At 41.4% G+C, this 25231-nt stretch overlaps 1 protein-coding gene and 1 non-coding gene across 4 annotated transcripts in view; both read right to left on the reverse strand.

The window, feature by feature from the left end:
• KANK1 (KN motif and ankyrin repeat domains 1) overlaps positions 1 to 23680 on the reverse strand; it is a 185638-nt gene extending 161958 nt beyond the window's left edge. For 2 of the 3 annotated variants that reach the window (XM_019730205.2, XM_019730184.2), the window contains exon 1: positions 23528 to 23680. The gene's annotated coding sequence lies outside the window, so the exon portion shown is untranslated. Of the gene's footprint in view, positions 1 to 10239; positions 10330 to 23527 lie in introns of all 3 variants that reach the window. The other variant, XM_074330512.1, reaches the window with a different exon arrangement.
• On the reverse strand, positions 11981 to 12054 carry TRNAI-AAU (transfer RNA isoleucine (anticodon AAU)). The gene has a single exon. It is a non-coding gene; the product is annotated as a tRNA-Ile (tRNA).
• Positions 23681 to 25231: the final 1551 nt, after the last annotated feature.

Genomic DNA, 25231 nt, shown 5'->3' on the forward strand with positions numbered 1-25231 from the left:
ACTGCATTTTAGTCCCAGGCTTAACCAGCAAACTCTGTGCTCCAGCCAAGTAGCTCTGTGAAGACTTTCAAATAAGCAAGGTTTTGCTTCTGAGTATCAACTATGTATCTAAACATAAAGCAATTAGACAAAGTGAAATGGTGGTTGCCAGGGCCTGGGGGAGGGGGAAATGAGCAGTTAGTGTTTAATGGGTAAGAGTTTCTGTTTAGGAAGATGAAAACGTTCTGGAGATCGATGGTGGTGATGGCTATACAACAGTGTAAATGTACTTAATGCCACTGAATTGTACACTTAAAAATGGTTAAAATGGAACCACCAACAAAAAACTTTCACTAACATTCAAGTAAATGCTTCTTTTTTGAAACCTCTCACAAAGGGAAATGAGGCCAGAGCACCTTTTAGAACAAATCACTGAAAGATCGCAGGCCCATTCGAGGCACGACAGGGAAGACTTTAAACACAAGTTTTAGGCCCAGAGCTCCTAAAAAAAGATGAATGCTCTCGAGTTAATTTTTAATCTGTATATTTATACACTGTACGTCTAAGTGGAGCCAAAGTCCCCTTACAGGCTTCTGAGGAGGGGACTGACCACAGGGGCTCACAGCAGCCCACCATAATTTTAGTGTCCTGTTATGGACTGAATATTTGTGCTCCCCTCCCCCCAAATTCATATGTTAAAGCCTTAACGCCCAGGGTGATGGTATCTGGAGGTGGGGCTTTCAGGAGGAAATGAGATTTAGGTGAAGTCAAGAGAGGGAGTTCTCACGATGGCATTAGTGTCCTTCCTTATAAGTAGAGAAAAACAGCGGAACTCCGTGTGAGAACCAGGAGAAGGCAGCCTTTGCAAGCCAGCAGGCTCTCACAGAACCCAACCATGTGGCGCCTTCATCTTGGCTTTCCCAGCCTCCAGACTGGGAGAAATAAATGTCTGTTGTTTAAGCCACCCAGTCTGTGGTATTGTATAGCAGTCCGAGCTAAGACAAGTCTACTCCAAATTATTAACCTGTGCTTGCACTTATATTGAATTAATGGTTTAAATTCATTACCATTGGGAGAAAAACGGTTTTCAAAATGACTCATTCATGAGCATGCATTTTAGGCACCACAGCTCAGGTGGGCATCTAGACACATTCTTTCTTGGCGTCACAATATAATATGGCAACAGTCTGGCTCACACAGAGACACACACAGAAGTGGCAACTGTGTTTTCCACTTGATGGGCTATTTCAGAGGAACGCTGAGGAGATGCCAAAGGGCTGTCATGGTTCAGAATAAAATGGTCTGTGGTTCACTGCAGCCTCTTTTCTCATTGCAGACAAATGAAGTCTTTGCACTGAAAGAGAAAACCCATGCTACTGCACTCCAGTTGACTACTGATGCTACATTTTTACCACCTCAGAATGAACTAAGAGTTGCATCTCAAAAGACGCGGAGTCGGCACAATCCAGTATCATCATCCAACTCTCAAACTTGAGTTTTGCTTTGCAATTATTGACCTATTCAATCATTATTTTCCTCCCGCAAGGCTACATATTCTGATGTGCAAGCCAACCTTGATCCCAAAGTAAATAATTAAGTACTTCTTATCCCAGTTTTGGTGTCTTGTTCCTCCCTCATTGGGGGGAGGGGGGTATAGTAAACCTTGAGTTAGAAAACGCTGACCTGTACCAACCTAGGTCAGTGTATTTTTTTTGAATTACATAAAATTCTTATTGGTTTCCTTTAAATTTTCAATAATTCATTTTAAAAATTGTATCTTTAAATTTTTTAAATTAAAGTTTGTTGGGGTGACAACTGTTAGTAAAGTTGCATGGATTTCTGGTGTACAATTCTGTAATATACCATCTATAGGTCATATTGTGTGTTCACCACCTGGAATTTGTTCTCTTTCCATCACCATATATTTGATCCCCTTTACCCTCATCTACCACCCCCCTTCTCCCCTAAATAATTCATTTTAAAATGACACTGCAAAATTGGTGGTTAACATCAATAACAACAATAAAATACAATAAAAATTAAAATGTAATCCTCCCTAATACAAAACTACACTAGAAAAACATTAACAATTAGAATACTGTTACAATTAAAACATGAATAATTAGGCAGATCAATAGAACAGAAAAGTCAAGAAATGGATACACAAGCATGTGTGATTTGATACATAATAAAAGTGGAGTTTCCAAAGGGGATACACGGATTAATAAATAAATGGTTGGGAAAACCAGCAGTCATCTGAAAAAAAGTAAATTGAGATCCCTACTTACCAAAATAAATTCAAGATGGATTAATAATTTAAATATAAAAACTGAAACCAAAGAAATACCAGTAGAAATTCTGGACAATTAAATAAATAAGCAGCTGATAAATTCGTCTGCAAGGAGAAATACAACATAATCCAAGTCAAAAGACGAACAATAAACTGGGAACAACTCCAATTCTTATCATAAATAGAGCTTAGATCCCTTATACATACAGTGACACAACTTGGTAGTAATAGTCTAATAACAAAGGATAGAACAGTTCACAGAAAAGCTCTTATATAATCATGAAAAGATGTTCAACTCCTATGAGAAATGCAAATTAAAACCACATGAGATACCATTTTTCACTTATCAGATTGGCAAAGATTAAGAAGTTTCATAATATCCCATGCTGGCAAGGACGTAGACTAACAGGTACTTTTGTACCTTGATGGTGAGAGTATATATATTACCACAGCTTCATGGAAGATAATCTGGGGCAATATCCATTACAAGCACAAATGCATATAGCTTTTCAGCTGGTAAGTCTATATTTAGAATTTTATCACATGTGAGCAAAATAATGTATATACAAAGCACATGCCTTATAGCATTGCTGCAAATAGAAAAATCAATAGGAAACTGATTCAACAAAATATGGAGTATCTGTGAAAAAAAAATACTATGTTGCTTTGTTTAAAACTATAAACATACACGAAAAACTGTACCTATACAGAGGAATCTTAAGACGTATAGTTACATGAAAAAAGCAAGATGCATAACAATATGCAAAGTCTGTTACTATTTGTGGTATTTTGAAGAGGGAGAAAAATATGTAAAAAATAAAATAAAAAGGGGGAGAATGACAATACACACACACTTTTTTAAATGTATGAACAGAGTATCTCTGGAAAGAGGAACACCAATTACCTCTGACTGTGGTATCTAGTGGCAGGAATTGGGAGGCTTTTCATTTTACCTGTTTCTGTCTTTTAAATTCGAGCCGTGTATTACCCATGTGAAGATAATTTTTAATTCAGCAAAACATGTGTAAGTAAAGCTGAAGATATTCACCAGAGCAAAGAATAAAAACACAACACCTAGAAACTAGAAGATAAAAAGGAAGACAATCAGAGGATTGCTCCAGAAGGACCAATATGTGAAAACAGGAATTCACGCAACAGAAAAAAGAAAAAGTTATCAAAGACAATTCAAGAAAATTTTCATTAACTGAAAAACATAAGTTTCTAGATTGGGAAGGCAAATCTGCGTTCAGAAAAATAAATGAAAACAGATCAATCAGAATACTTGGGATAAAAAAAAAAACATCCTAAAAGCTTTTAAAAAGAAGAGAAAATTTTAGATAGCAATCTTTTCAAAGTTCTGAGGGAAAAGGGTTTCCAACCTAGGACTGTATACTTAGCAAAACTATCTGGGAAGAAGGGGGGAGGGACATTTTAGACATGCCAAATCTCAAAAAATTTACCTCATACATAATGTTTCTCAGAAGCTGTCGGCCAATGCTCTCTACCAAGGTAAGTGAGCAAGAGAGACCACTAGGAAAGAGAATGCCATGGGATCCAGGAAAGAGAAATGAAGGACATCTCTGGGTTGATGGGGACACTTCAAAAGGCATACGTACCTTCAGAAGGAATGGATCAAACAGATAACTACCCTGAGGTTTTCAACATAAAGACAAGAGGGTTAGGCTTCAATTTGGGGGTGAACCCCTGAGAGGCACATCAAGCTAACAATTATTAACTCTGAGTGAGAACAAATTATATGAGGAAGGGAATATTCAAATTACCCGACCCAGCTGTGAATTATTTTCATAGTCACAATAATATAAACATATACTAATCAAATAAAACTATAATATTAAGAAATTTGAGGGGAAAAAAGTACTGGCATAAGTTACAAGATATATTCTCATCTTCCATAGTATGAAGACAATAAACATCCAAATTTGGATTTTGAAAAATAAAAAAATTAGAGTTATAAGCATGCTTTCTCAAAATAACCCCGGTTATTTTCACAGGTCTAAGCCAGTCAAATGTCAGCATTTTCTGATAGTTCAACAACATTAGACGAAAGATAAACAACTTATAAGTAGTTACCTCTAAGGGGAAGGAATCAGAGTGGGAGAGGTGGGGCCAAGAGCATTGCTTTCATTTACAAATGTGGCACAAATTGACTTTTTAAAGTACACAAACACAAACACATAAAACATTGTTAAAAGTTTTCATAGAGTTGATATTCACGGTTTTTCACACCTGAGACTCAATGATGGGCTAATTGCACTGCATAATAATAAAAGCCATATTTCAAATAACATCTAAGAACAGTCTATGGTTTTTAGGCCGACTGCTGCTAACCCGTGTGTTAGGAGAAACGCCTCAGACTCAATGCCCGGATGATCCCATTCCTCAAAGAGTGAAGGATTTTTCAGATTTTTCTCATGAACTTGGTCATTTTCATGATTTTCAAAGGACTAAAATTACAAAATAAAACCAGAATTCCCAGTACTTTTGTGTTTTCTAACACTTAATTCTTGTGAGAGATGGAATTAGGGATTTGTGGGGGTTTGTATGTAGAACTTAATTAAAAGCAACAGCAATAGGAAACTGAACTAATCTGTAAAAACCAATGGCTTTAGGAAATCAGATTTCAAAACAAACTAAAACGCCTGATCCTTGGGATGGCAAATCCAATTTGTTAAAAACTAGTTGTGCAGTTTCTGAGGAGTCATTCTGAAGCCCCCAAGTCCAGTTCTAATGGACGAGCAGCCGCCACAGAAGTAGGGAAATTATCAGAACCCTTTGTTGTTTGCCCTCCTAGATCCCAGAGCCCATGCCTGAAGTAGAGTACATCATTTACTAGGGACATTAATTTGTATTTGGCCAACTCAGAAATATGAAATTCTAGAGATTTTTGTAAGCATCTATGTGACAGAATTTGCTAAAAACACCTGATTTCAAAAGAGAGCTCTCCAAAAATGTCAGGCAAAATTGAAGTTCCAGGAAGATGTTTAAGATCACGGCTTTGGCTACCCTCTGCGTACCCCCAAACGAAAAGCACACACTAAGACACCAGTCCTTATGTGTCCAGACTGAACACCCTATCATTAATTTAATCCTTTTGGGTTTTCGCCAATAATCCCTTTTATTGAACAGTTGCAAGAAATTCTTCCAAGGATATTGTGTCAGAAATTAGGGTCCTTGGGTTTCAGAAACAAGAGTTTGGGATTGACAATAGTAGTTTACAAGTACATTAATATTTGTACAAGTATAGTTCAATCAAAGAAAAGCCTACAGAAAGAGAGCATATTGCTGTTTCAAAACACTGATCAAACCAGTAAATTGCAGACTACCCGAGACAACCGTGCTGACCTGGCTGAAGCTCAAAAGAAAACCAACTGTAAGCTAAGGCAAACAAATCTCTTTAATAATCTACTTCTCCTTTGTAGAGTGGATTTGAACTCTTATGCACTATTCATTCTCAAAGGTTACTTGAAGGGTCTAAAGAAAATGCACAGTTATTGTAAAAAAAAATAAACAAAAGTAACTACAGAACAACTTTTCATCAAGTGAAGGATCGGGAGAGGGAACGGAGGGTCAGGGCTGTATTAGTTTACTTACAAATGGAAGCAAAGAGTCACTCTCAGAATTGAGCATAAAACAGTTTCTGGCATCCGGGTCACCAAAGCAGAAAAGGAAATATGAGTTATACAACTTCCACAACTGGGGGGAAAAATAAAAAGTCCCTATTCATCAGGAATACAAATGTTTTCCTAACAGTGACTTGAAACATACACTTCCTCACATGGGGGATTCTGAAAGGCATAGTAAGTAAATCCTCATCAGCAGTTCATTCAACAACAAGTATCTGTTACGTTAAGTGCCTCCTACCTTTCCAGGCTCTGTCCTAGGAGTTTAGCATATACCGCGGGTGCCAAACAGGTGTATACAAATGACTTGTACTCATCTTTTGTTATCAGTGTATATTGAGTATTACAGTTTTAATATAGTTTTGACCTTTCTTAAAATGTGTGTACATTTCTTTGGCACCCTCTGCATATCAGCTGACAAACAAGATAAAGATCCCAGGCCTGGGGAAGCCCATATTCTACTAGAGTAGGTGGACAATTAACGATAAACACAATACATGAATTACATACTATAGGTTGGTGCAAAAGTAATTGCAGTTTAAAAGCTTAAAACTAAACGCAAAAACTACACTTACTTTTGCACCAACCTAATATTATGCTATGGTACAAAAGAAAGAACAGGACTGGGTAAGGGAGACCAGGAGCGGTAGAAGGCAGATTGTAATTCTAAGTAGATACCGTGTTTCCCCGAAAATAAGACCTAGCCGGACCATCAACTCTAATGCGTCTTTTGGAGCAAAAATTAATATAAGACCCGGTCTTATTTTACTATATATATATTATTTATTTTAATATAACATAACATAACATAACATAACATAACATAACATAACATAACATAACATAACATAACATAACATAACACCGGGTATAATATAATATAATACCGGGTCTTATATTAATGTTTGCTCCAAAACATGCATTAGAGCTGACTGTCCGGCTAGGTCTTATTTTCGGGGAAACACGGTAGTCTAGGTACTGAGTAAGGACTCAGCATGAGCAGGTTTGGAGCCGAGAAGAGCGCTGCAGGCAGAGGAAGCAGACAATGCAAAGGCCCTCAGGGGACGCACACAGGCAGGTTGGAGGAAGGGCAGGGAGGCCAAAGGAGAGGGGGAGACGGGTGAGTACAGGACTAGAAGTTGGAGAGTAAACAAGGGACCAGGTCAAGGAGCCACAAAATTCATTGTAAAAACCTTTCCTCTTATGGAAACAGAGCCAACAGAGGGTTTGAGCAGAGAAGTGCCACCATCTGACCCGTTTTTAAAAGATCACTGTTGAGTGTGGACTGCAAGAGCAGAGCAGGAAACTAGTTATGACAGTGTTTGCCCTTCTGCCAGTTCAATCCCACCCTCAGTCCTGGGCCTGGAGAGCAGACCCCATGGCACCCCAGGACCCCTTCCCCATCAGCAATGGGCCCAGAAAGAGACTCCAGCCCTGAGTCTGAATACAAGGGACAGGGACCCGAGCATCCCCCTTAGCATGCACATCTGCTAGTGAGCACTAAGGGGGACAATGGGAGCACAGAAAGGAGTGGTACCTAGTGCTCTCTCCCTCTCCCCCCCCCCAGGTACTTCATATAAGCAGGATCCTGTTAATAATTTGAAATGCACCAAGTAAGCATAATACTAGGGGTGCCAAAAAAATATATACACATGATTTGTATTCATCTCTTTATTGACTATTACAATTTTGAGTATTACAATTTTAATACAGTTTTTTTTTCTTTCTTAAAATGTGTATACGTTTTTTTGGTACCCTCTGTACATGTATTTATATCCAAACTCATTCCAAAAAGGGCTTCAGACAACTTTCAAAGCTAGATTGAACTACATTTACATTAATTTTAAAAACAGAAAAACGTACTAAATTCAGAACAAGGGAAATACAATGGAACAGTAAATGAGGCCTCAATTAGTTAGCAAACATGACTATCATGAAGTTCAACATGGTTGTTTAACAGTGGGTCTAAATTTGGCCGAAGCAACATGGAAATCACAATCTCTTATAAAATCCATACTGTTCAATCAATCAAATATTTTCTCAACAAATGTCCCAACATTGCTTGATACGGAGGCTTAGGGCAACTTTTCTTCAAAAAAGGGCAGCTGAGAGACACAGCAGAGGTGGAAAAGTATGAGAGTTTCTTGTGTCTGTTTCTTAAACTATTTCCCATCCCTCAATAATGTAAGCTGAGGACATAATGCATATTCATTCAGTAGAAGAAATTAGAGGAAAAAGTAAGTATGGCATTTTAAGTATCCGATATTTTGATGGAACTACTGTGCAAAATCCTTTAGAATTTCATGAATGAACACTATTTCTCCAAAACAAGTTTTCATTCTTAGTTGGGGAAGTTGAAGTGCTTAGAAAGAACCCAGAGTGCAACATTCATCACCAATCGAGGGTTGGTCTACCTACTAAAAAAGTCAGTAAAGCAGAAACTTGAACATTCTCATAAAAATTACAGGACCTATCCAAGACTTCTGCTTAAACAGACACGCCCCCTTCACACAAAAGAGTGTGAAGGTGAACCTACGGAAATGGCCAAGATTCCCCCCACCACTACACCAAAAAAAGTTCTGAATCTCCTCAATATATAAATGGTGAATAACCAATCAAGGCAATGAAGGTCTATATCTCACAGTAAGAATAGTGGCAATTTGCTATCTTTCTTTATAAAGGATTCTGATTTTGTACTTTTTAAAGAAGAGAAAAATTTCCCAGTAAGGAAGCAACAGCTTCCAGTAAGCAACAGCTCAGCAATTTCACTTTTGAAAGAAAAATACCAGGGCATATTTACTAAGCCCTAATCAATTTTAGTTTTGCCAAAACCCCCCATCTCTACCCTTCCCTTGACAGCACCACCTGCCTTTTTGGCTGCCAAGACCGTATTCATTCAGGCAATTAAAAAACAAAAACCAACAATGTGTAAATGAGATAGCAGCAATATATGGAAAATCAAGAAATAGGGCCGGCTCGGTGGCTCAGACTGTTGAAGCTCCATGCTCCTAACTCTGAAGGCTGCCGGTTCGATTCCCACATGGGCCAGTGGGCTCTCAACCACAAGGTTGCCAGTTCAATTCCTCGACTCCCTCAAGGGATGGTGGGCAGCGCCCCTGCAACTAAAATTGAACATGGCACCTTGAGCTGAGCTGCTGCTCAGCTCCCGGATGGCTCAGTTGGTTGGAGTGCGTCCTCTCAACCACAAGGTTGATGGTTCAACTCCTGCAAGGGATGGTGGGCTGCACCCCCTGCAACTAACAACAGCAACTGGACCTGGAGCTGAGCTGCGCCCTCCACAACTAAGACTGAAAGGACAACAACTTGACTTGGAAAAAAGTCCTGGAAGTACACACTGTTCCCCAATAAAGTCCTGTTACCCTTCCCCAATAAAATCTTTAAAAAAAAAAAAAAAGAAAGAAAGAAAAGTCAAGGAAATAATAAGAGTAATTTCTTGATTAAAATACAGATCTAGATCTTTGAGAAACAATGAGTGGAAAGTCACCAAATTGTGGGTACAACTCTCCAGCATAACAGATTAATCAGTCCTATACGAAAATTAGACCCTGTTTTCCACATCTAGGCAGATTTCTGAAGCATAACCCTTTCAAAATAAAGATTTAATAAATTCTAAAAACTCTTTCTGCATCAGCATACAATCCATTAATCCTCTTTGAATTAAATATAGTTTTCCATTGTGGCAGATTTTGTTATTTCAATTATTTTCTGCCCTCCCCAAAACAGAATTTACCTCCCATTGTCATGTGACTTAGTATCTCCCGATGGAAGAATTAATTATACTTCCCTGCCCCATTGTTGGTAGGCTTAGCCATGTGATTTGCTTCAGCCAATTGAATGTGAGTGGACCTGACTGACATTCAAGCAGAAGCATTAAGAGCCATGAATGGATTGGTCATTTCCATTCTTACCCTTTCTTACTCCCATGAGATTATATCCCAGACTGGGTGGCTCACTCAGCTTGGATCTAGAGTAAAGAAGACCTTTGGAGCAGAGCCATAGCTGTCATGTACAGTGAACAAGAAATTAAAATCTATTGTTTTAAGCCCTTGAGCATCATTTAGTGTAAGCTGAGAAATGAAACCAACACCCTTTAAAAAAATGTTTTAATATTCAATGGAAAAATACATACTTGTAGTACCCTAATGAAGGCAGATGGACATGTAGGTCGTACTCTCAGTGAATGTTCATACAAACCATCTCCATAATAAATATAACAAACTGAAAATAATATCTGTATTTTTCTAATTAAACTTTTTGGCTTATAAATATGTGCTTTAGGGGGAAGGGATGAAAATGTAAGTTACCGACCTTTAGAAGACCTTCTTGAGAACAATGGTAGGTTCAAAGAAGATAAGGCTCAACAGCTCACCCTTCCACAGGCATGCAATTAATCTCTAACTGATGGGGGGATAAAACAAGAATCAAAGTTATAAACTTAATTGACATACCAGTCTCCCAGCAAAACAGGGAACTGTAATTGCCTGGGATTTTATGGGATGTAGAAATCATTGCCAAAAAAGTCTAGATTAATTTTAGCTTTTTGGTATTAGTCCCTGCCCGGAAATCTTACTAATATAAGATCTGATGATACAAATAGTGTTTCAAATGATTGACTGAAACAGAACTTGATGAAAATTACTAGAACTCTCGATTTTTTTTTCTAGAAGCCGAAGAAAAACAATGTCCAGTAAAAGACTCTCACAGCTACTCTGATGGAAATATACATGAATTTACTGAAAAACTTAATTTCTAAAGGAAAAACATTCAAGACCACGTCTGGCAAATTTGTGATGAGCTTTTGGCAAGCTGGCAGTCCAGAGAAACTCAGAGCAACTTATCAGGACTAACCTGACAGGTTGTCATTTCCAGAGGCTGTGGTGTGTGTCTGTTTTAATTGGAAGGGAACAAATGGAAAAAAAAAAGAAAAGGTACAGGGAGAAGGTGCCTAGTGAAAGGTCAAGGGCAAAGCTAACAAATCAGATAAAGGCATAATCCAGGTCAAGGTTTACAGATCATATACATTTTAAATCTACAGTTTAACCAAGAGACTGGGAGATAGAGAATGCTATACTCTGCCTTGAAATGTCCTGAATCTGGGAGCCCATGGTTCTCTCCACCAGGATTAGCAAGCCCATAATAGATATCAGAAAGGCTTTTTGCACTGGGAAATTCAAATCAAGTTAGGAACAGTATTTCCTATAATTTGATACAAAGTTATACCCAGAAGGTGTCAATTGTCATGAATTTGGGAAATTAACGCCATCATTTCAAAATGGTACAAGGTAACAATAGTCTTGCCTCTGCAAGACTAGTTTGTAGTGGATGTTGGTAAAACCAGAGCTCAGGGAAATTTAGCAAGTTGTTTGGGGTATCATGTTTGGAAGCAGACATGAAAGCCTGATTTTGTTGGGAGGGAACAAAGAATTTCCTGGGGACTTTTCCCCCTGCTCGAAATAATGGCTGGGGAAAAAAAAATGGGAAGAAGCAGACGTTCAGCAGGAGAACATGTGGTAGGATGGCAACCACTTCCTTCCCACACGTTTCCCTTTCTAGAAAAATCCACCCATCCTTAGCCTTGGCTGCTGTTTCCTACATGACCCCAGCCTCTCTGGCCATTGCTCACTTGACCACAGAGGGAAAAAGGAAGCATACGTTAAGCCAATCAGGAGGGAGAGCGAGAGGGCTAGAGAGCGTGAACGATAAGGTATAAAAAAGGAGTTAGGCTTGGAATGGGAGGTCATGAAAAGCAAGGGCTGAGCTGCCATTTTCTACCACCTGTGAGTTGAAGCAGAGAAAGGTGGTCCATAGAAAAAGCTAAGGAACGGTGCAAATGCCGGAGAGAAGATACCATGAGTGCCCCCAAAGAAATCATACTCATAACTTTAGGTCCTAACTCCCCAATTCCCAAGAGGACTGGCTAAGCTCCTAGCTCTTGGGTTTCACTGTGTTTCACTCTTTTTTTGCAGCCAATAAGTCTTACTGGTTTATTTTAAATTGGGTTTTTTTTTGTTTTTTGTTTGTTTGTTTTTCAGGAGGGCGCAGCTCACAGTGGCCCATGCGGGGATCGAACCAGCATCCTTGGTGTTATTAGCACCACGCTCTAACCAACTGAGCTAACCGGCCACCCCAAATTTGGGTTTATTTTTAAATGCTTGATCTTAATCATCTTTTTAAAGAATAACATACAAACAGTAAAATACAAATATCTTAAATATTTATCATGATGAATTCTTACAAGGAACACATCCACGTCATCAGCCACTAGATCAGACAGAGGACATAACCTGGACCCCAGAGAACCATGAGGCCCCTTCCCAGTCAATACAGCTCTTGTACCGCCCCTGCCCTAGTCTGTCACCATCAATTATTTTTTGTCTCTTTTGGAGCTTCATAAATGAAACCATATAATAGGCACACTTGTTTCTGACTGCTTTTATTCAATATAATAGCTGAGACAAGTCGTGTTCTGTGTAGGAGTAATTTGTTTTTTTTTTTTTTTTTTTAATAGCTGTGTAGTATTTCATTGCATAACAATACCCACAATTTACCCATTCATGGATATTCGGATTGTTTCTATTGTGTTTCTATTATTCCATTATCAACATTCTCATAAATGCTTCTGGTGCGCATATCCCCTCATTCCTGTCGGGCATATATAGTGTCTAGAAGTGTAAACACTGAACCACATGATATGCATTTGTTCAGCTTTATAAATAAGTCCAAATAGCTTTCCAAAGTGGTTATATCAATTTACACTTCCACTAACAATGTATGAGAGATTGAGCTTTCTGTATCCTCATTAATATTTGGGTATCGGGGGGTTTTTTTGTTTTTTATATTATTTTAGCCATTTGAGTGAGTATATTTTGGTATTTTATAGCAGTTTTAATTTGCTTTTTCCTGATGATTGATATTGAATGCCCCTTTTCTCTTTTTTAAAATTAGGCTATTTTTCTTATTTATTTGTAGCTGTTCTTTACAAGGCCTATGCTTGTTGGATATATGGACGACAAATATCTTCTACTTTGTGATTTGCCTTTTCACTCTTAATTTGTAGTGCTGAATGAAAGTTGTTCATTTTAATGAACGTGAGAACAAGCAAAATAACCCATGTTGCTGTGAGACACACGCGGAATCCTCTAGGTCCATCCAGCCACTGATTTAAGGAACATTAAATTGTTAACTTGTTAACTTGTTAAATGTAGGGCTCTGGCCTTTGCACAGGCCTTGGGCTATAAATACAATGTTACCATCCTCACTTCCCCAAAGCTTCAGACACAAAGAATCACCAACTTCACCAGGAGTGCCCCTATAGTTTATCAAGTCTATTTATGCATTGTGCCCTGGAAACATTGTTATAAACGGTGAATGGCTTGTACTGCCAGCCCATAAAAGTCCCACAGCATGCTTCCAGCACAGCTCAGCATAACCAGCAGCCGGGTGGAGTATTTCCCAGAAGAGATACTCAAAGCACCAACTGGGCTCCCAGAGACAAATACACAACCTCAACAACTTCCCAGCAACTGCCCATTATCTTAAACAGCCAGTGAAAGTTTTCTTGGCCTGAGGCAGCAGGAGGAGCAACAACCTTCTCAAGTGACCAGATTTCCACAACGCTCAGCAAGGCTCACGCTTCCCACCGATCATCTCAGCTCTGCTGTGTGCACCCCTCCCTTATCCCTGTGTTACAGGCAGAGACACATTACTGTGTTCTTACACAGCTTACAGACAAGGGCGAACGACGGTGCCATTTCATGGAGTTGGGGCTTCCCCCTGGACCCCAAAGTCTGCCTTTGCCCTTGTACTTGCTCCAGGGTTCTCCTTCCATCCCCTGTGCGCTGCCTGAGATCACAGCCCTTTCTCCGCTCCTGTGACCATAAGCAAACAAGACATCTCTTTTAAGATTCTTTTCCAGGGAGTTTTATAGTCAGGAAATACTATATCCTGGGTGATCCTTCCTTTATCTTCCCTTGGGACTCCTCCCCTCCTCTCCCTCCAAACCGAGACACACTTAAACACAACGGTATCACGATATTAATGTTTCATTACAGACAAACAGAGGCAAAGGAAACACATGCCTGGCAGGAAGCAGCAGAGCTGAGATTCTAGACAGAGCACAAGAATGTGACCAGTGCCTTATATTGAACCTCAGCCCTTCAATACGACCTGATCAAAAATAAAGGTAAGAAATGGGAAAGAAAGAAATGCTCTGGGTCACTGAGGGGCAGGGAGAGAAGAGGAGACGGGAGCATGGATTCAGCACCACCACCCCCACCCCCAGCCTGGGACCCAGGCTTAAATACAGACATCACCTGTGAGTGACAGCTGTAAGTAAGGACTCTAATGAGGGAAACAGGTGAGCACAGTTGTTTGGTCAAATTGGGTATGAGGCCGGAGGTTCACAACACTTTTTCCTTTGAAAGAAAATGATTCACAAACCATAAATGCTTGAAGGTATTTAAGACCACAGTGTCTACCCCTTGATCAGCAATACCCCTAACATTTAAGGGAAGATGGAACATACACACTGGATCGTACAAAGCTAGGTTGCATTCTTAAAGAGGCCTGCAACCTTTAAAAAGAAAAAATTGGGAAGAGAAAATAAGTGCCCTAAATAGAAGCTAAAGGATGAAATTTCAAAAGGGCAACAGGAAATAAAACAAACTTAACACACCAAATCATACATTAAGTTGCATAAAAACTACTCATTTCATTCTCTAAGAAATGGCAAAAACTTTTAGCACTGCCACTGAAGCTACAACGTCCCACTTAGCCCTGTGTTGACAACCACCTTTCCTTTTTTCCTTTAAAAATTTTACACCAAGAGCTCAATTTTTTTTTTTTTTTTACATTTTCACATGGAAATTTAATTCCTGGCCAACTACAGAGTATGACTAAGCCAAATTCCCCTATAAAAATGTCACAGTGAATGGCAAAAATCAATAGATTGATTTAACAAATTAGAAAAGTTGAAAGACAGCATGAGCAAACTTCCGTCTTCAAATATACTGAACACCTTAATTCTTAGAACCCGTAGAACTTATTCATAAACTTCTGTTCTTTAAACTTTTATTAACTCTTGAGACGTATCTCCCACCAAATTATAAGAAAAAAATCCCATAAGAAATGAATTTTATAGCAGGGAGAAAGAGAAAAGCTGTATCACTTTGAAAACGGCTATCAAGTCTCCAGATGAATACTGTGCCTGGCCTACCTTTTCTATTTCACTGTGCTACAAAATAAAAAAGAGTTCAGCACTTTCTGAGGTCCTCATCTTCATTAATCTGGGTAATTCAATAAATCGCATTTACCCGATTGGCTAAAACATGACAACAGATCATAACAAATATTGGCTAGAATGTGTAGCAATTTGAACTCACATACCACTGTTGAGAATAAAAATTGATAAAACCTCTGTGGCAGTTTCTACTGCAGCTGAACCGTGTGGCCCAAAGAGTCCACTTTCAGATACATACCACATGTACATAATACACCAGAAAACATGCACAAATGTGTTCATGACAGCACTGTTCACATTGGTCCAAAACTGGAAAGAACTCAATGTACATCTCCAGTAGGATGGATAAACAGTGGTACATTCACACAATAAAGCAACGAAAACGAACCACAGCCACATAAAACAACATGGGCCAATCTTACAAACATAACCTGGACAGAAGCCAGACACAAAAGAGTACACATTCTGTGAGTCTACGCGTATGTGTATAAAGTTCAAAAACCAGCACAAGTAACCTCTGATATTAGAAGGCTATCCTTTGGGTGAGAGTAGTGAGTGGAACGGGATATGATGCAAAGATAATCAGCTTGGGTCTATGGCTCTGTTTTGGGGAAGGGACATGAGGAAGTTATTTGGCTGAAAAGTGAGTCACAGCATCACATAATAGGGACAATCCCAGCCCCTCAAAAAGGCTACTCTTAAGCAGTATTTTTTTCTCTTTTTAATGGGAAAGAGCAGCTCTATTGAGAAGAATATGAGAGAGAGAGACAGCGAGAGAGAGAGAGAGAGAGAGAGAGAGAGAGAGAGAGGCAGAGAATATGGATGAATTCAAGCTTGATTTCTATTTTTGCTCTAATTGTTTTTTCATGTTTTCCCCAAGGTTATAGAGTGAACTAGTCAGAAGTACCAACAGAAATCTGAACAAATTTAACCAAAAATGTAATGCAAATATCAAAATTTTACTTTTGCCTCTAATCAAGCCAAAAATTATATGAAATAAATATCAAAAGGGGTTTTACCTGCAATACACAATAAACGTAAACCAACAAGAATAGAGGTTCTTGTGTGCTTCTCAGGGGATGAGATAATTATACAAAGGGATTAGTATGTCTTCTGAGAGTTAAACTAAGCCCCATCGCTCAATTCCATTAACTAAATGAATTTGGAAAAAAAAAACAAAAAAACCCTTCCAACAGAGCTATAGGCTTTCTGACGCTGTTTGAAATCTATAACTGTTTCCAATCAACTGATTGCTTCTGTAATGAACAAAGCATGAGAAGATTTATCTCTGACAGATGATCTGTTTTAAGCTTCTTCATCAGTGAGAATATCATTTGCTTCCAGCATCCATACTTTAAAACGCAAAACTCCAGGAAGGAGAAGACAAACAAGTATCTGAGTTTAAAAGCCAAAGAGAAAATAAAAACTGTTGGATTAAGTCGCCAGCGATGCTCACGCAGAGGACATGCTCCCATAGTGGCTGGAATGTTTTACCAAGAGCCTCGATGTCAGGCTTCCCCTATTCACGACAGTTCTGCTGCCTCCCAAACACACATGTACACAGCACAACAAACCTGGTTTTCCACCTCCTCCTGGCTGCCTCAAGTAAGAAATGCTATTTAAAATTATAAGCGTAACTGGAAAAAGAGAACTAAAAATCATAGAATTAGGCAATAAATATTACGAGGCAGAGTGTAGAGAAAAAGAAGAGAGGTGGGAGGTAATGTAAGTCCCCCTTCTTCCTTAGCAGGGTGTTAATAGCTACTGTCCAACTTGTGAAATCAAGTATAGACTGTGGCTGTTTAAAAAGAAGGCTGAAAATTCTTGGACCCTCTTCCCATCATGTGGTAGGTCTATGAACCCCGCCCCCTTGAGTCTGAGCAGGCTTTGTGACTGCTCCAACCAATAGAACTTGGTAGAAGGGAAGTTATGTAACTTCTGAGGCTAGGTCATAAAAGGCCATGAGGCTTCCAACTGCTTCGGGCAAGGTGGTCACATCTTGAGTTAATGGCATGTGTCAACATGAAAGGTATTTTGGGATGAGATTAACATTTTAATCAGTGAACCTTGGGTAAAGCAGATTGCCCCCTCTGCAACGTGGGTGGGTCTCATCCAATCAGGTGAAGCCTGACTAGGACAAAAGACAGGCCTCCCCAAGCAAGCCTTCGGTCTGCATCTGCGCCCCTGGCTGTCCTGAGGCTGCAGGCCCACACGGCCAGTTTTGGACTTGCCAGCCTTCATACTCATGTGAGCCAATTCCTTGTAACATAAAACTCTTTCTATAGACACATACACATCCAACTGGTTCTGTTTCTCTAAAGGACCCTGATATATATGAGTACAGTCCTGCACCACATAAGGATGTGTCAGTCAACATCAGATCGCGTATACAATGGTGGTCCCAAAAGATTATAATGGATCTGAGAAATTCCTATCACCTAGTGACATCGTAACCATCAGAAAGGTGTAGCACAACACACCACTCACGTTTGTGGTGAGGCGGGTGTAAACAAACCTATTGTGCTGCCAATCGGATCAAAGTAGAGCACATACAATTCTGTACAGTACGTAATATTTGATGACGATAATAAATGACTACGTTCCTGATTCATACAGTATTTACTATGCTATACTTTTTACCGTTATTTTAGAGTGTACTCTTTCTACGCACTAAAAAAAATGTGCTGTAAAACAGTATGCCGTGTTACGTCAGCAGCAGCCTCACACACCTCGTGATTACTTTGTCTCTTGATTGTATCATTTTCTCTTGTGCTTGATTTAATCTTGTGTTTTGGATAGTAACGTGCTGTACAGGTTAGCCTAGGAGCTACAGGCTGTATACCACACAGCCTACGGGTGTAGCAGGCTATACCACGTAGGTTTGTGTAAGTGCACTCTTTGATGTTCGCACAATGATGAAATTGCCTAATGACGCATTTCTTAGAATGTATCCCCGTCGTTAAGTGAACATGACCGTACATGGAGGAATCTGGGGGCCTTCTAGGTAGTCTAACTATCCAGGGCCACCATGGGGAAGTTACCATATGTGGGTGCTCTGATCGACAGTCAACACTGAGCCCAGACTTCCGGCCTTCCCCTGCCAAGGCATATGACACAGGAGCAAAGCTTTCTTGGTCCCGTGAAAGCCCATTCACCAGCTGGGTACCACTGAGACATCACAAGGAGAAGCACCAGCCAAGCCCTGCCTGAATCCCAGACCCACAGAATCCATAATGCCGTGAAATAATTGTGTAAGCCACTGTATTTTGAGGGAATTTGTTCAATGATAACCACCAGAAGAACTAAAATCATAAATAGGTTGTCAACAGTTAACACACCTAAGAAGAGACTGTACTCTAAGCTGGAATCAGAGAGGAGTGATGGGTTTTAGTTTTCATTTTAAGGCCTCCCCTCCTTTTTTTGCATTATTCTAGGTGCAAATATAACTTCAGAAATTTAATAACACTGTATTGTATAACTGAAATTCGCTGAGGGTAGAACTTAAGTGTTCTCACACACAAAAAATATATATATAGTGATGGATGTGCTAATTAACTAGATGAGAAGAATTTGATATATAAATAAAATCACCATCATGTATGCTTTAAATATCTTACAATTTGGTCCATTATACCTCAATACAGCTGGGGAAAAAATAAACTTTAAAAATTAAAGTAACAACAAACATATTTTGCACATACTGTGTATCAGGCAGTCTTCTAAGTATTCCATGTGTTTTAACTCATTTAATCCTCACAATAATTCCACGAGGGGGGGCGCTTTTATTATGCTCATTGTACAGATGGGAAGTTGAGGCACAGAGAGGTTCAGTAACTGTGCCAAAGGTTGCACAGCAAGGAGCAGAACCTAAATTCAAACTAGTCAATCTGAGTCCAGAGCTACATTTGCACAAAGATCACCAGGCTGGTTCAGCAGTCACGAGCCACTGGACAAAGGTACAATCTCAAATTGCCATTCACCTGGGTCTCCGAGCATGTGACTCACCACACCTATCATGTGTCAAGCACTGCGGGGCAGCCTGGCTTCTTCAAAAGCTAGTGCCTACACTGCAATGCCCTTTATTCTACTCTCCACCTGGACACAACTTTCAAGGCCCAATCTCCCTCAATATCACCCAAATCTCTCCACTCAGCATGAATTTCTCCATCCCCCACATTTCCAGAATGAGCCATTTGTATCACATATGTCCATCCTTCTGCCTCCTACTACAATTCTGTATCTTTATATCTCCCCACTTGCTATGAACTCTGTGAGGCTCTTTGCTCTCAGTATTTTTTCTGCCTTTATATTAGTTTGCTTATTTTGAGTATCTTCCAGAAAAAGAGATGGTAAGGAAACACCATCATCCCCATTGTCCAGAGTGGTCTGTGCACCATTCATCGCTCCCCTTGAGATGGCTCAGTGGTCTCTTTTCTTCAAAGACACCTGCCCCCTAGCCAATTTCTAAAGAAAGGCTCCGTAAAGCTCAGCGCAAGTCTTACTGTTTAGAGAAGCCAATCCTATCTAACCAGACAAGAAAGACCTCTTTTGACTCAGAACTCAGACAAGCACTCAATATCTGTTAAATGAACGAAACACTCCTTTGTCATACGTAAGGATTCTGCCTAAGTGGTATCGTTCATTTTTATGCATAATTTCTGGATAATAAACTACTTAATGGTATGATCCTTCTTATATTCCCTAAAGCTCCTGGCTCAGTACCTCTGCAAAAGGAATCCTATGAAGACAAATAGTACGTGATTGTAAGTGAGATTACAACAAAAGTTCCATTTACGCTATTTATCAAGAAGATATCAGGGGCAACTTCACCATTATTTTGAGAATTGCAATTTAAACCGGTGAGACACTTTTTCACAAATAACATATTAGCAATTTAAAGATTTTTTTAAATCAATTCTGCACTAGATTCGTGGACAACTCAATACTGCGGTAGCAGTTTAACAATAAGCATCCAGCATCACCAAAAGGAAAGTCTCTAGTTTATGACATAATCCAAAAGAAGTGGAAAAAACTATATGTACAAAGATGATCGCTGCAGCAATACATACTTGTAAAACTATAAAAACGAACACTGCTTCCAAGTGATGTGGGATTATTAAATAAAAATATACCCATGGGATTGTGGACAGGTACAGGGATTAAAAAGTCATGGAGATTGGAGCAATATTAAGACATAGTGTCAAGACATAAATAAAATACTAAATTGAACATTAGGATTATGACTCCATAAAAATAGGAACAGACATGGAAAAGCACTGCATTTGAACACAACAGAAACGTCAGTCTGCTGAGACGGGGCAACTTTGGGCCACCTTCTGTCCACTTGCCCAAATCTCTGTAGGTCTACTGCATTTGCAATTTAAAGAAGGCTAGGACAGAACTCTCACTGCTGGTAGAAATATAATCTATACAACTACTTTGGATTCTGTCTGGTGGTATCTTCTAAACTGAACGCTAGTTTAGAACTCAGAAATTCTACTCCTGATTATTCGTATGTACCCAATACAAATGTGTACTCACACACGCGTATCAAGGCATGCACTAGAATATTCAAAGTCACACTGCTCACCATTGACAAAATTTGGAAACGACTCAACTTCCAGTCAACCCTAGAATAGATAAATTGGGGTGTAATCATGCAATGGAATCCTAGCCAGCCATGGTAATGACTGAACTATAGCCACGTGCACCAACATGGCTAAATCTCACAAGCAATAATGTGGAGAGAAAGAAGCCAGATATATTTAAAAAAAAACCAAAAAACATACTCTATGATACCATGTAGACAGAGCATAAAAACAGGCAAAACTAATCTATGATTGGATTGGAGCAAGAGCATGAGGGGCCTTCTGCAATAGGGCAGTATTCTGTTTCTTCATCTTGGTGCTAGTTATAAATTTACGCTCACTATGTGAAAATCTGACATACTGTACACTTAAGATTTGCATGTATGCTATTGTTCAATTTTTAAATTATTTTTTAAAATGACATAAGCCAAGCCACCCACACAAGAGGCATAAAATGTCCTGTAACATTTGAAACCAAGTTGGCTTCTTTATTTGATTGGAGAGCGGAAGAGAAGTGTGGCGGTTGTTGCGTCATTTTCTTAGCTTCAACTCTGCTCACTAAAATGAGATTTTTAAAACATGCACAAATAATCCAGCAAATGCCTGAGTGAAGTATCTGTTAATTTTTCACTGAAACCCTTTTTGCTGCTTTTGCATCTGCTCATCCTATAGCTACTCCATTTTAACAGACCTCCCACAAACACTCCCCTTTCAGCTATTCTGCTGTCCATCCCCAAATCCTTGAATTTCCTTCAACTACATACCCTTTCCTAGCCTCCTCCTCTCTGGACTAGGGGGTTAATGCCTGAGCACTTCAGCTCACATGCCTATTTGTGGGCAGATGCTGATACTCACAAAAATGAACTAAGTCTTGAATGTATTGATTCTAGTAGCCTTTTGCTTGTGGTTTCATTCTTTTGGGCCATTTTGGATGATTTAAAACTATTTTTAAATCTGCAATCCTTTTTTCCCTCTAACATCTCCCTCCCCCCAACACACACAGAGGAACTACTTTTGCTGAAGCAGAACCTCAAGTAGAGTGATTTGTGGGCCTGGCAATCTAGAGCGCAGAAAGTGTCCCAAAGCACCCCTTTGCCCTTTGGGGATAAATGCATTCCTAACTTGTGTATCTTTAAAGGGGGCAATTATTATTCCACTGGGGGCTTCTCCTCCATCCTTAGACATTTTAATCTTGACATAGGGCAGCCCACACTTCATTTTCCCTCCACTGCCACAGCGGCAGCACCTTTCCCCAAATCTATTAACTGAAAAAGGACTGAAGTTAATAATTTGTTTTCTCATTGAACCTCTACCTTGGGAAAACTTCACCTTAAAATGAGGGAGTATTAGGTTGGGGAGGGGGAAACGGGGAGCGACTGCTAATGGGTAACTGCTAATGGATATGGATAGGCTTTCTTTTTGGAAAAAAATATCTGGAATGAGACAGTAGTGTGTAACTTTGTGAATATACTGAAACCACTGAATTGTACACTTTAAAGGGGTAAATGTATGGCATGTTTATTATATCTCACTTTTTAAAATAAAAGGTGCGAGTGCCCAACTTTTTTAGAGAAAGCTGGGTGAAAGGAACAACTAGCAAGCAAAATGCTAAGTACCACCGAAAAAATCAAGTTGAATAAACTCATGAATTAAACATGAGAAAACAAGTCCTGATTTCAATCCAGCTGAGTGAGGGGAGGGCAAGAAACTCCACAATTATCGACCTGGATGATTAACCTTCCCTATTCGTCTCAGCGCTCTCGTTCTGATATATTTCATTAATTAATACAAGAGGAACCTCCATGGAGACTATGTGCAGAGAGCGAGCGCTGGGGGACGCCACAGATTGTTTTTCATGCGAGTTAACTCGGCCAAAGCCCTCACCCCGGAGCAGCAGAGCTCTTGCTGACCTGCATGCAGGACGCTCCACGAGGAGTTGCCTCTGAAAGTCCCACCGGGACCCAGGTGGGGGAGGATGAACGGTCAAGGGGAGGCAGCTGCCCGGAAGGCAGAATTCCCTGCGTGTTTGCTAAGGGGCATGTAGAAGGGGCCGTTAAGGGACCAAATCCGCTTAAGGACGCTCGCGCCCTCCTTCGACCTGACGCCGCGGATCCTCCAGAAGCCCACGCTGTCCCGACCCGGTTCGGCGGGGTCCGGAGGCCCAGAGCTCCCACACCCCTCTCCCACTTCCCGGACCCTCCAACCCTGGCCGGGGCCATCTCCGAGTCGGCTGAGGGCGACCCGAGGCCACCTGCCGCTCTGGGACAGAAGGATAAAGGGGCCGACCGCCAGTCTGTCCTGTGGAACAGAGCAGAGAACTTCACCGGGACACGTCTCGGAGAGGGTCTCTCACCCCATCCCGCACTGAAAAAGGGCTCAAGGTCACCCGTCCCCTCCCTCCGCCCGGCCCGGCCCAGACTTTCCCGCTGCCCCGAGCCTAGCGCGCCGCGCTCCGGTCCACACGGGCCGAGCCCCGCCGCCACAGCTCGCGCCAAACCCAGGCAGCCGCAGAGTCCAAGCAACCTTTCGGACCCGGTCTATAGACCCGCCCTGAGGCCGACGGGGCAACCCGGGCGAGCCGGCGTCCGCGGGGTGCCCTCCACCCTTGCCACTGCCGCCGTGCGCCCCCGGCGCGCGCCAAGTTTGCCTGGTTGGGCGCGGAGGCCCGCCCGCGAACTCCGCTGGGTGTGTGCAGTGAACGATGGAGCCCCACACCCCCGCGCCCACCCCATGGGGAAAAGGGTGCAGCGTAGCACCCGGCTCCACTCACCTCCAGGCGCACCTCCCAACCTGCCGCGCCGGGCCGATAGCTCAATGGCTCCGCCGGGCTCCGGACCTCGGTAGAGGGGCGGGGCAGAGGGGGCGGAGCCAGCCCGGCTTGCCAGCGCCAGAATTAAACCCCGCAACGCACAGCATCCACCTGGGCCCTGCAGCCACCGCACCGGCGAAGAAATCGGGGCAGAATGGCAAGCCGCAGACGCAGGGTGGGAAACGACTGTGGCTGCGTCCCGGAGTGGGGCAGGAGGGAGCCCCAGGAGGTTCCTGAGACCTTCGGGGACCCGGCTCTCCGCGGAGCTTCTTTGTACCGCGGGCCGGCCGGCGGACATGCCCCAGTGCGCCTGCGCGTGGCTCCAACCCCACCGTGCCCAAGAGGCACCTTCGCGCACCTCCGCCGCAGCACCCCTCCCGCGGGCCTCTGCACGGCCAGAACCTCCCACATGTTTCTTCTGCTCACGTGTCTTTACTTTTTGCCCCGGAGGGAGGGAAAAAGCCCACCCCCCAGTGAAATTTGCGTCAGTTCAGATCTATTATCTCTGGCCCGGAGGCGTCCCTGGACGGCGGAGGGTGGCATGTTAACACTCCGCCCAAGTGCCTTTTGACCGCTGCCTCCCTCCACTCCGCTAAGAATTTGCTCTGCGGCTGTGGGGTCGGTTTCTGATACCGGGTGAGAGGGGGACTCGGGAGAGTGCAGGGCTTTCGTTTCCTGCAGGTGCCTGGGTGGGACAGTTTCTGGGGTGGTCAGAAACCTCCCGCCGTTCCCTGGACCCGCATTGTATCCTCCGTGTGTTCTCTCCTGCTCGGCCTCAGGGCAGAGGACATCCTCCGTGGAAAGGAGAGGATTCAGAGGGTGCAGACGTTCGTGGGACTCCAAAGAAGACGCAGGGCCCGCCTCCGGAGCTGAGGACCTAGCTAAGACGTCAAACACTCAATTCAGAGCAATCTCACCAGATGCAAAAGAGATTGAGTCTTCTTTCTAGTTGAGGATGGTTTGAATAAACTAGACAGGAGGACCGACTTTATAAAAACCAAGTAATTACCAAGATAAACAACATGCCAACTCTCACTGATTTTCTTTGGGGAGGGGCTCCCCCTAGCTCTCCAGCATTGCACACACCCATTAGGGCTTTACCCAAGTCACAATATTTTTGCAAGTAGGCTGAAGTGATGAGTCATCAAATCTCACTATGTGAAATGCTGGCCTCTGAGGAAAAGAGCCTTGAAATCAGTGCTTCCCTACATGTTGGTGGCAAAGCACACCTGCAAATTTCTGAAATTGATGACCCCTGCCTATTAAAAGGACAGGCAAAGGGCAGCTCAAAGGTTCTGAGGGCAGGAAATCTTAATTTTAGTCTCAGCTCTTTTGCCAGCTCACCGGGTGAGAATTAGCAAACTCCTCCTGGGCCTCAGTTTCTTCATCTGTAGAACAGGGTACATGGATTCAGTAGGTTGTGTCTAAAATCTCAACCCCCAATTATCTATGAATTTATTTAAAAAAAAATACTTCTTCCCAAGGTGATGAGGGGTAAGGGAGAATCAGACGGCTCCTGCATACACAAAGTATCCTGCACCCTTTATTTCTCCTTCCTTACATTTAGTAAACATTTATTTAATAGGGCCTCAAAAGTAGGCAAACCTAATCAATTAAAAGTTTATGGCAGATTCTGAATTTTCCATGGATTTACATTTAAAAATT

The sequence above is a fragment of the Rhinolophus sinicus genome, linkage group LG04 (genome assembly GCF_036562045.2).
Source record: "Rhinolophus sinicus isolate RSC01 linkage group LG04, ASM3656204v1, whole genome shotgun sequence".
Taxonomy (NCBI): Eukaryota; Metazoa; Chordata; class Mammalia; order Chiroptera; family Rhinolophidae; genus Rhinolophus; species Rhinolophus sinicus.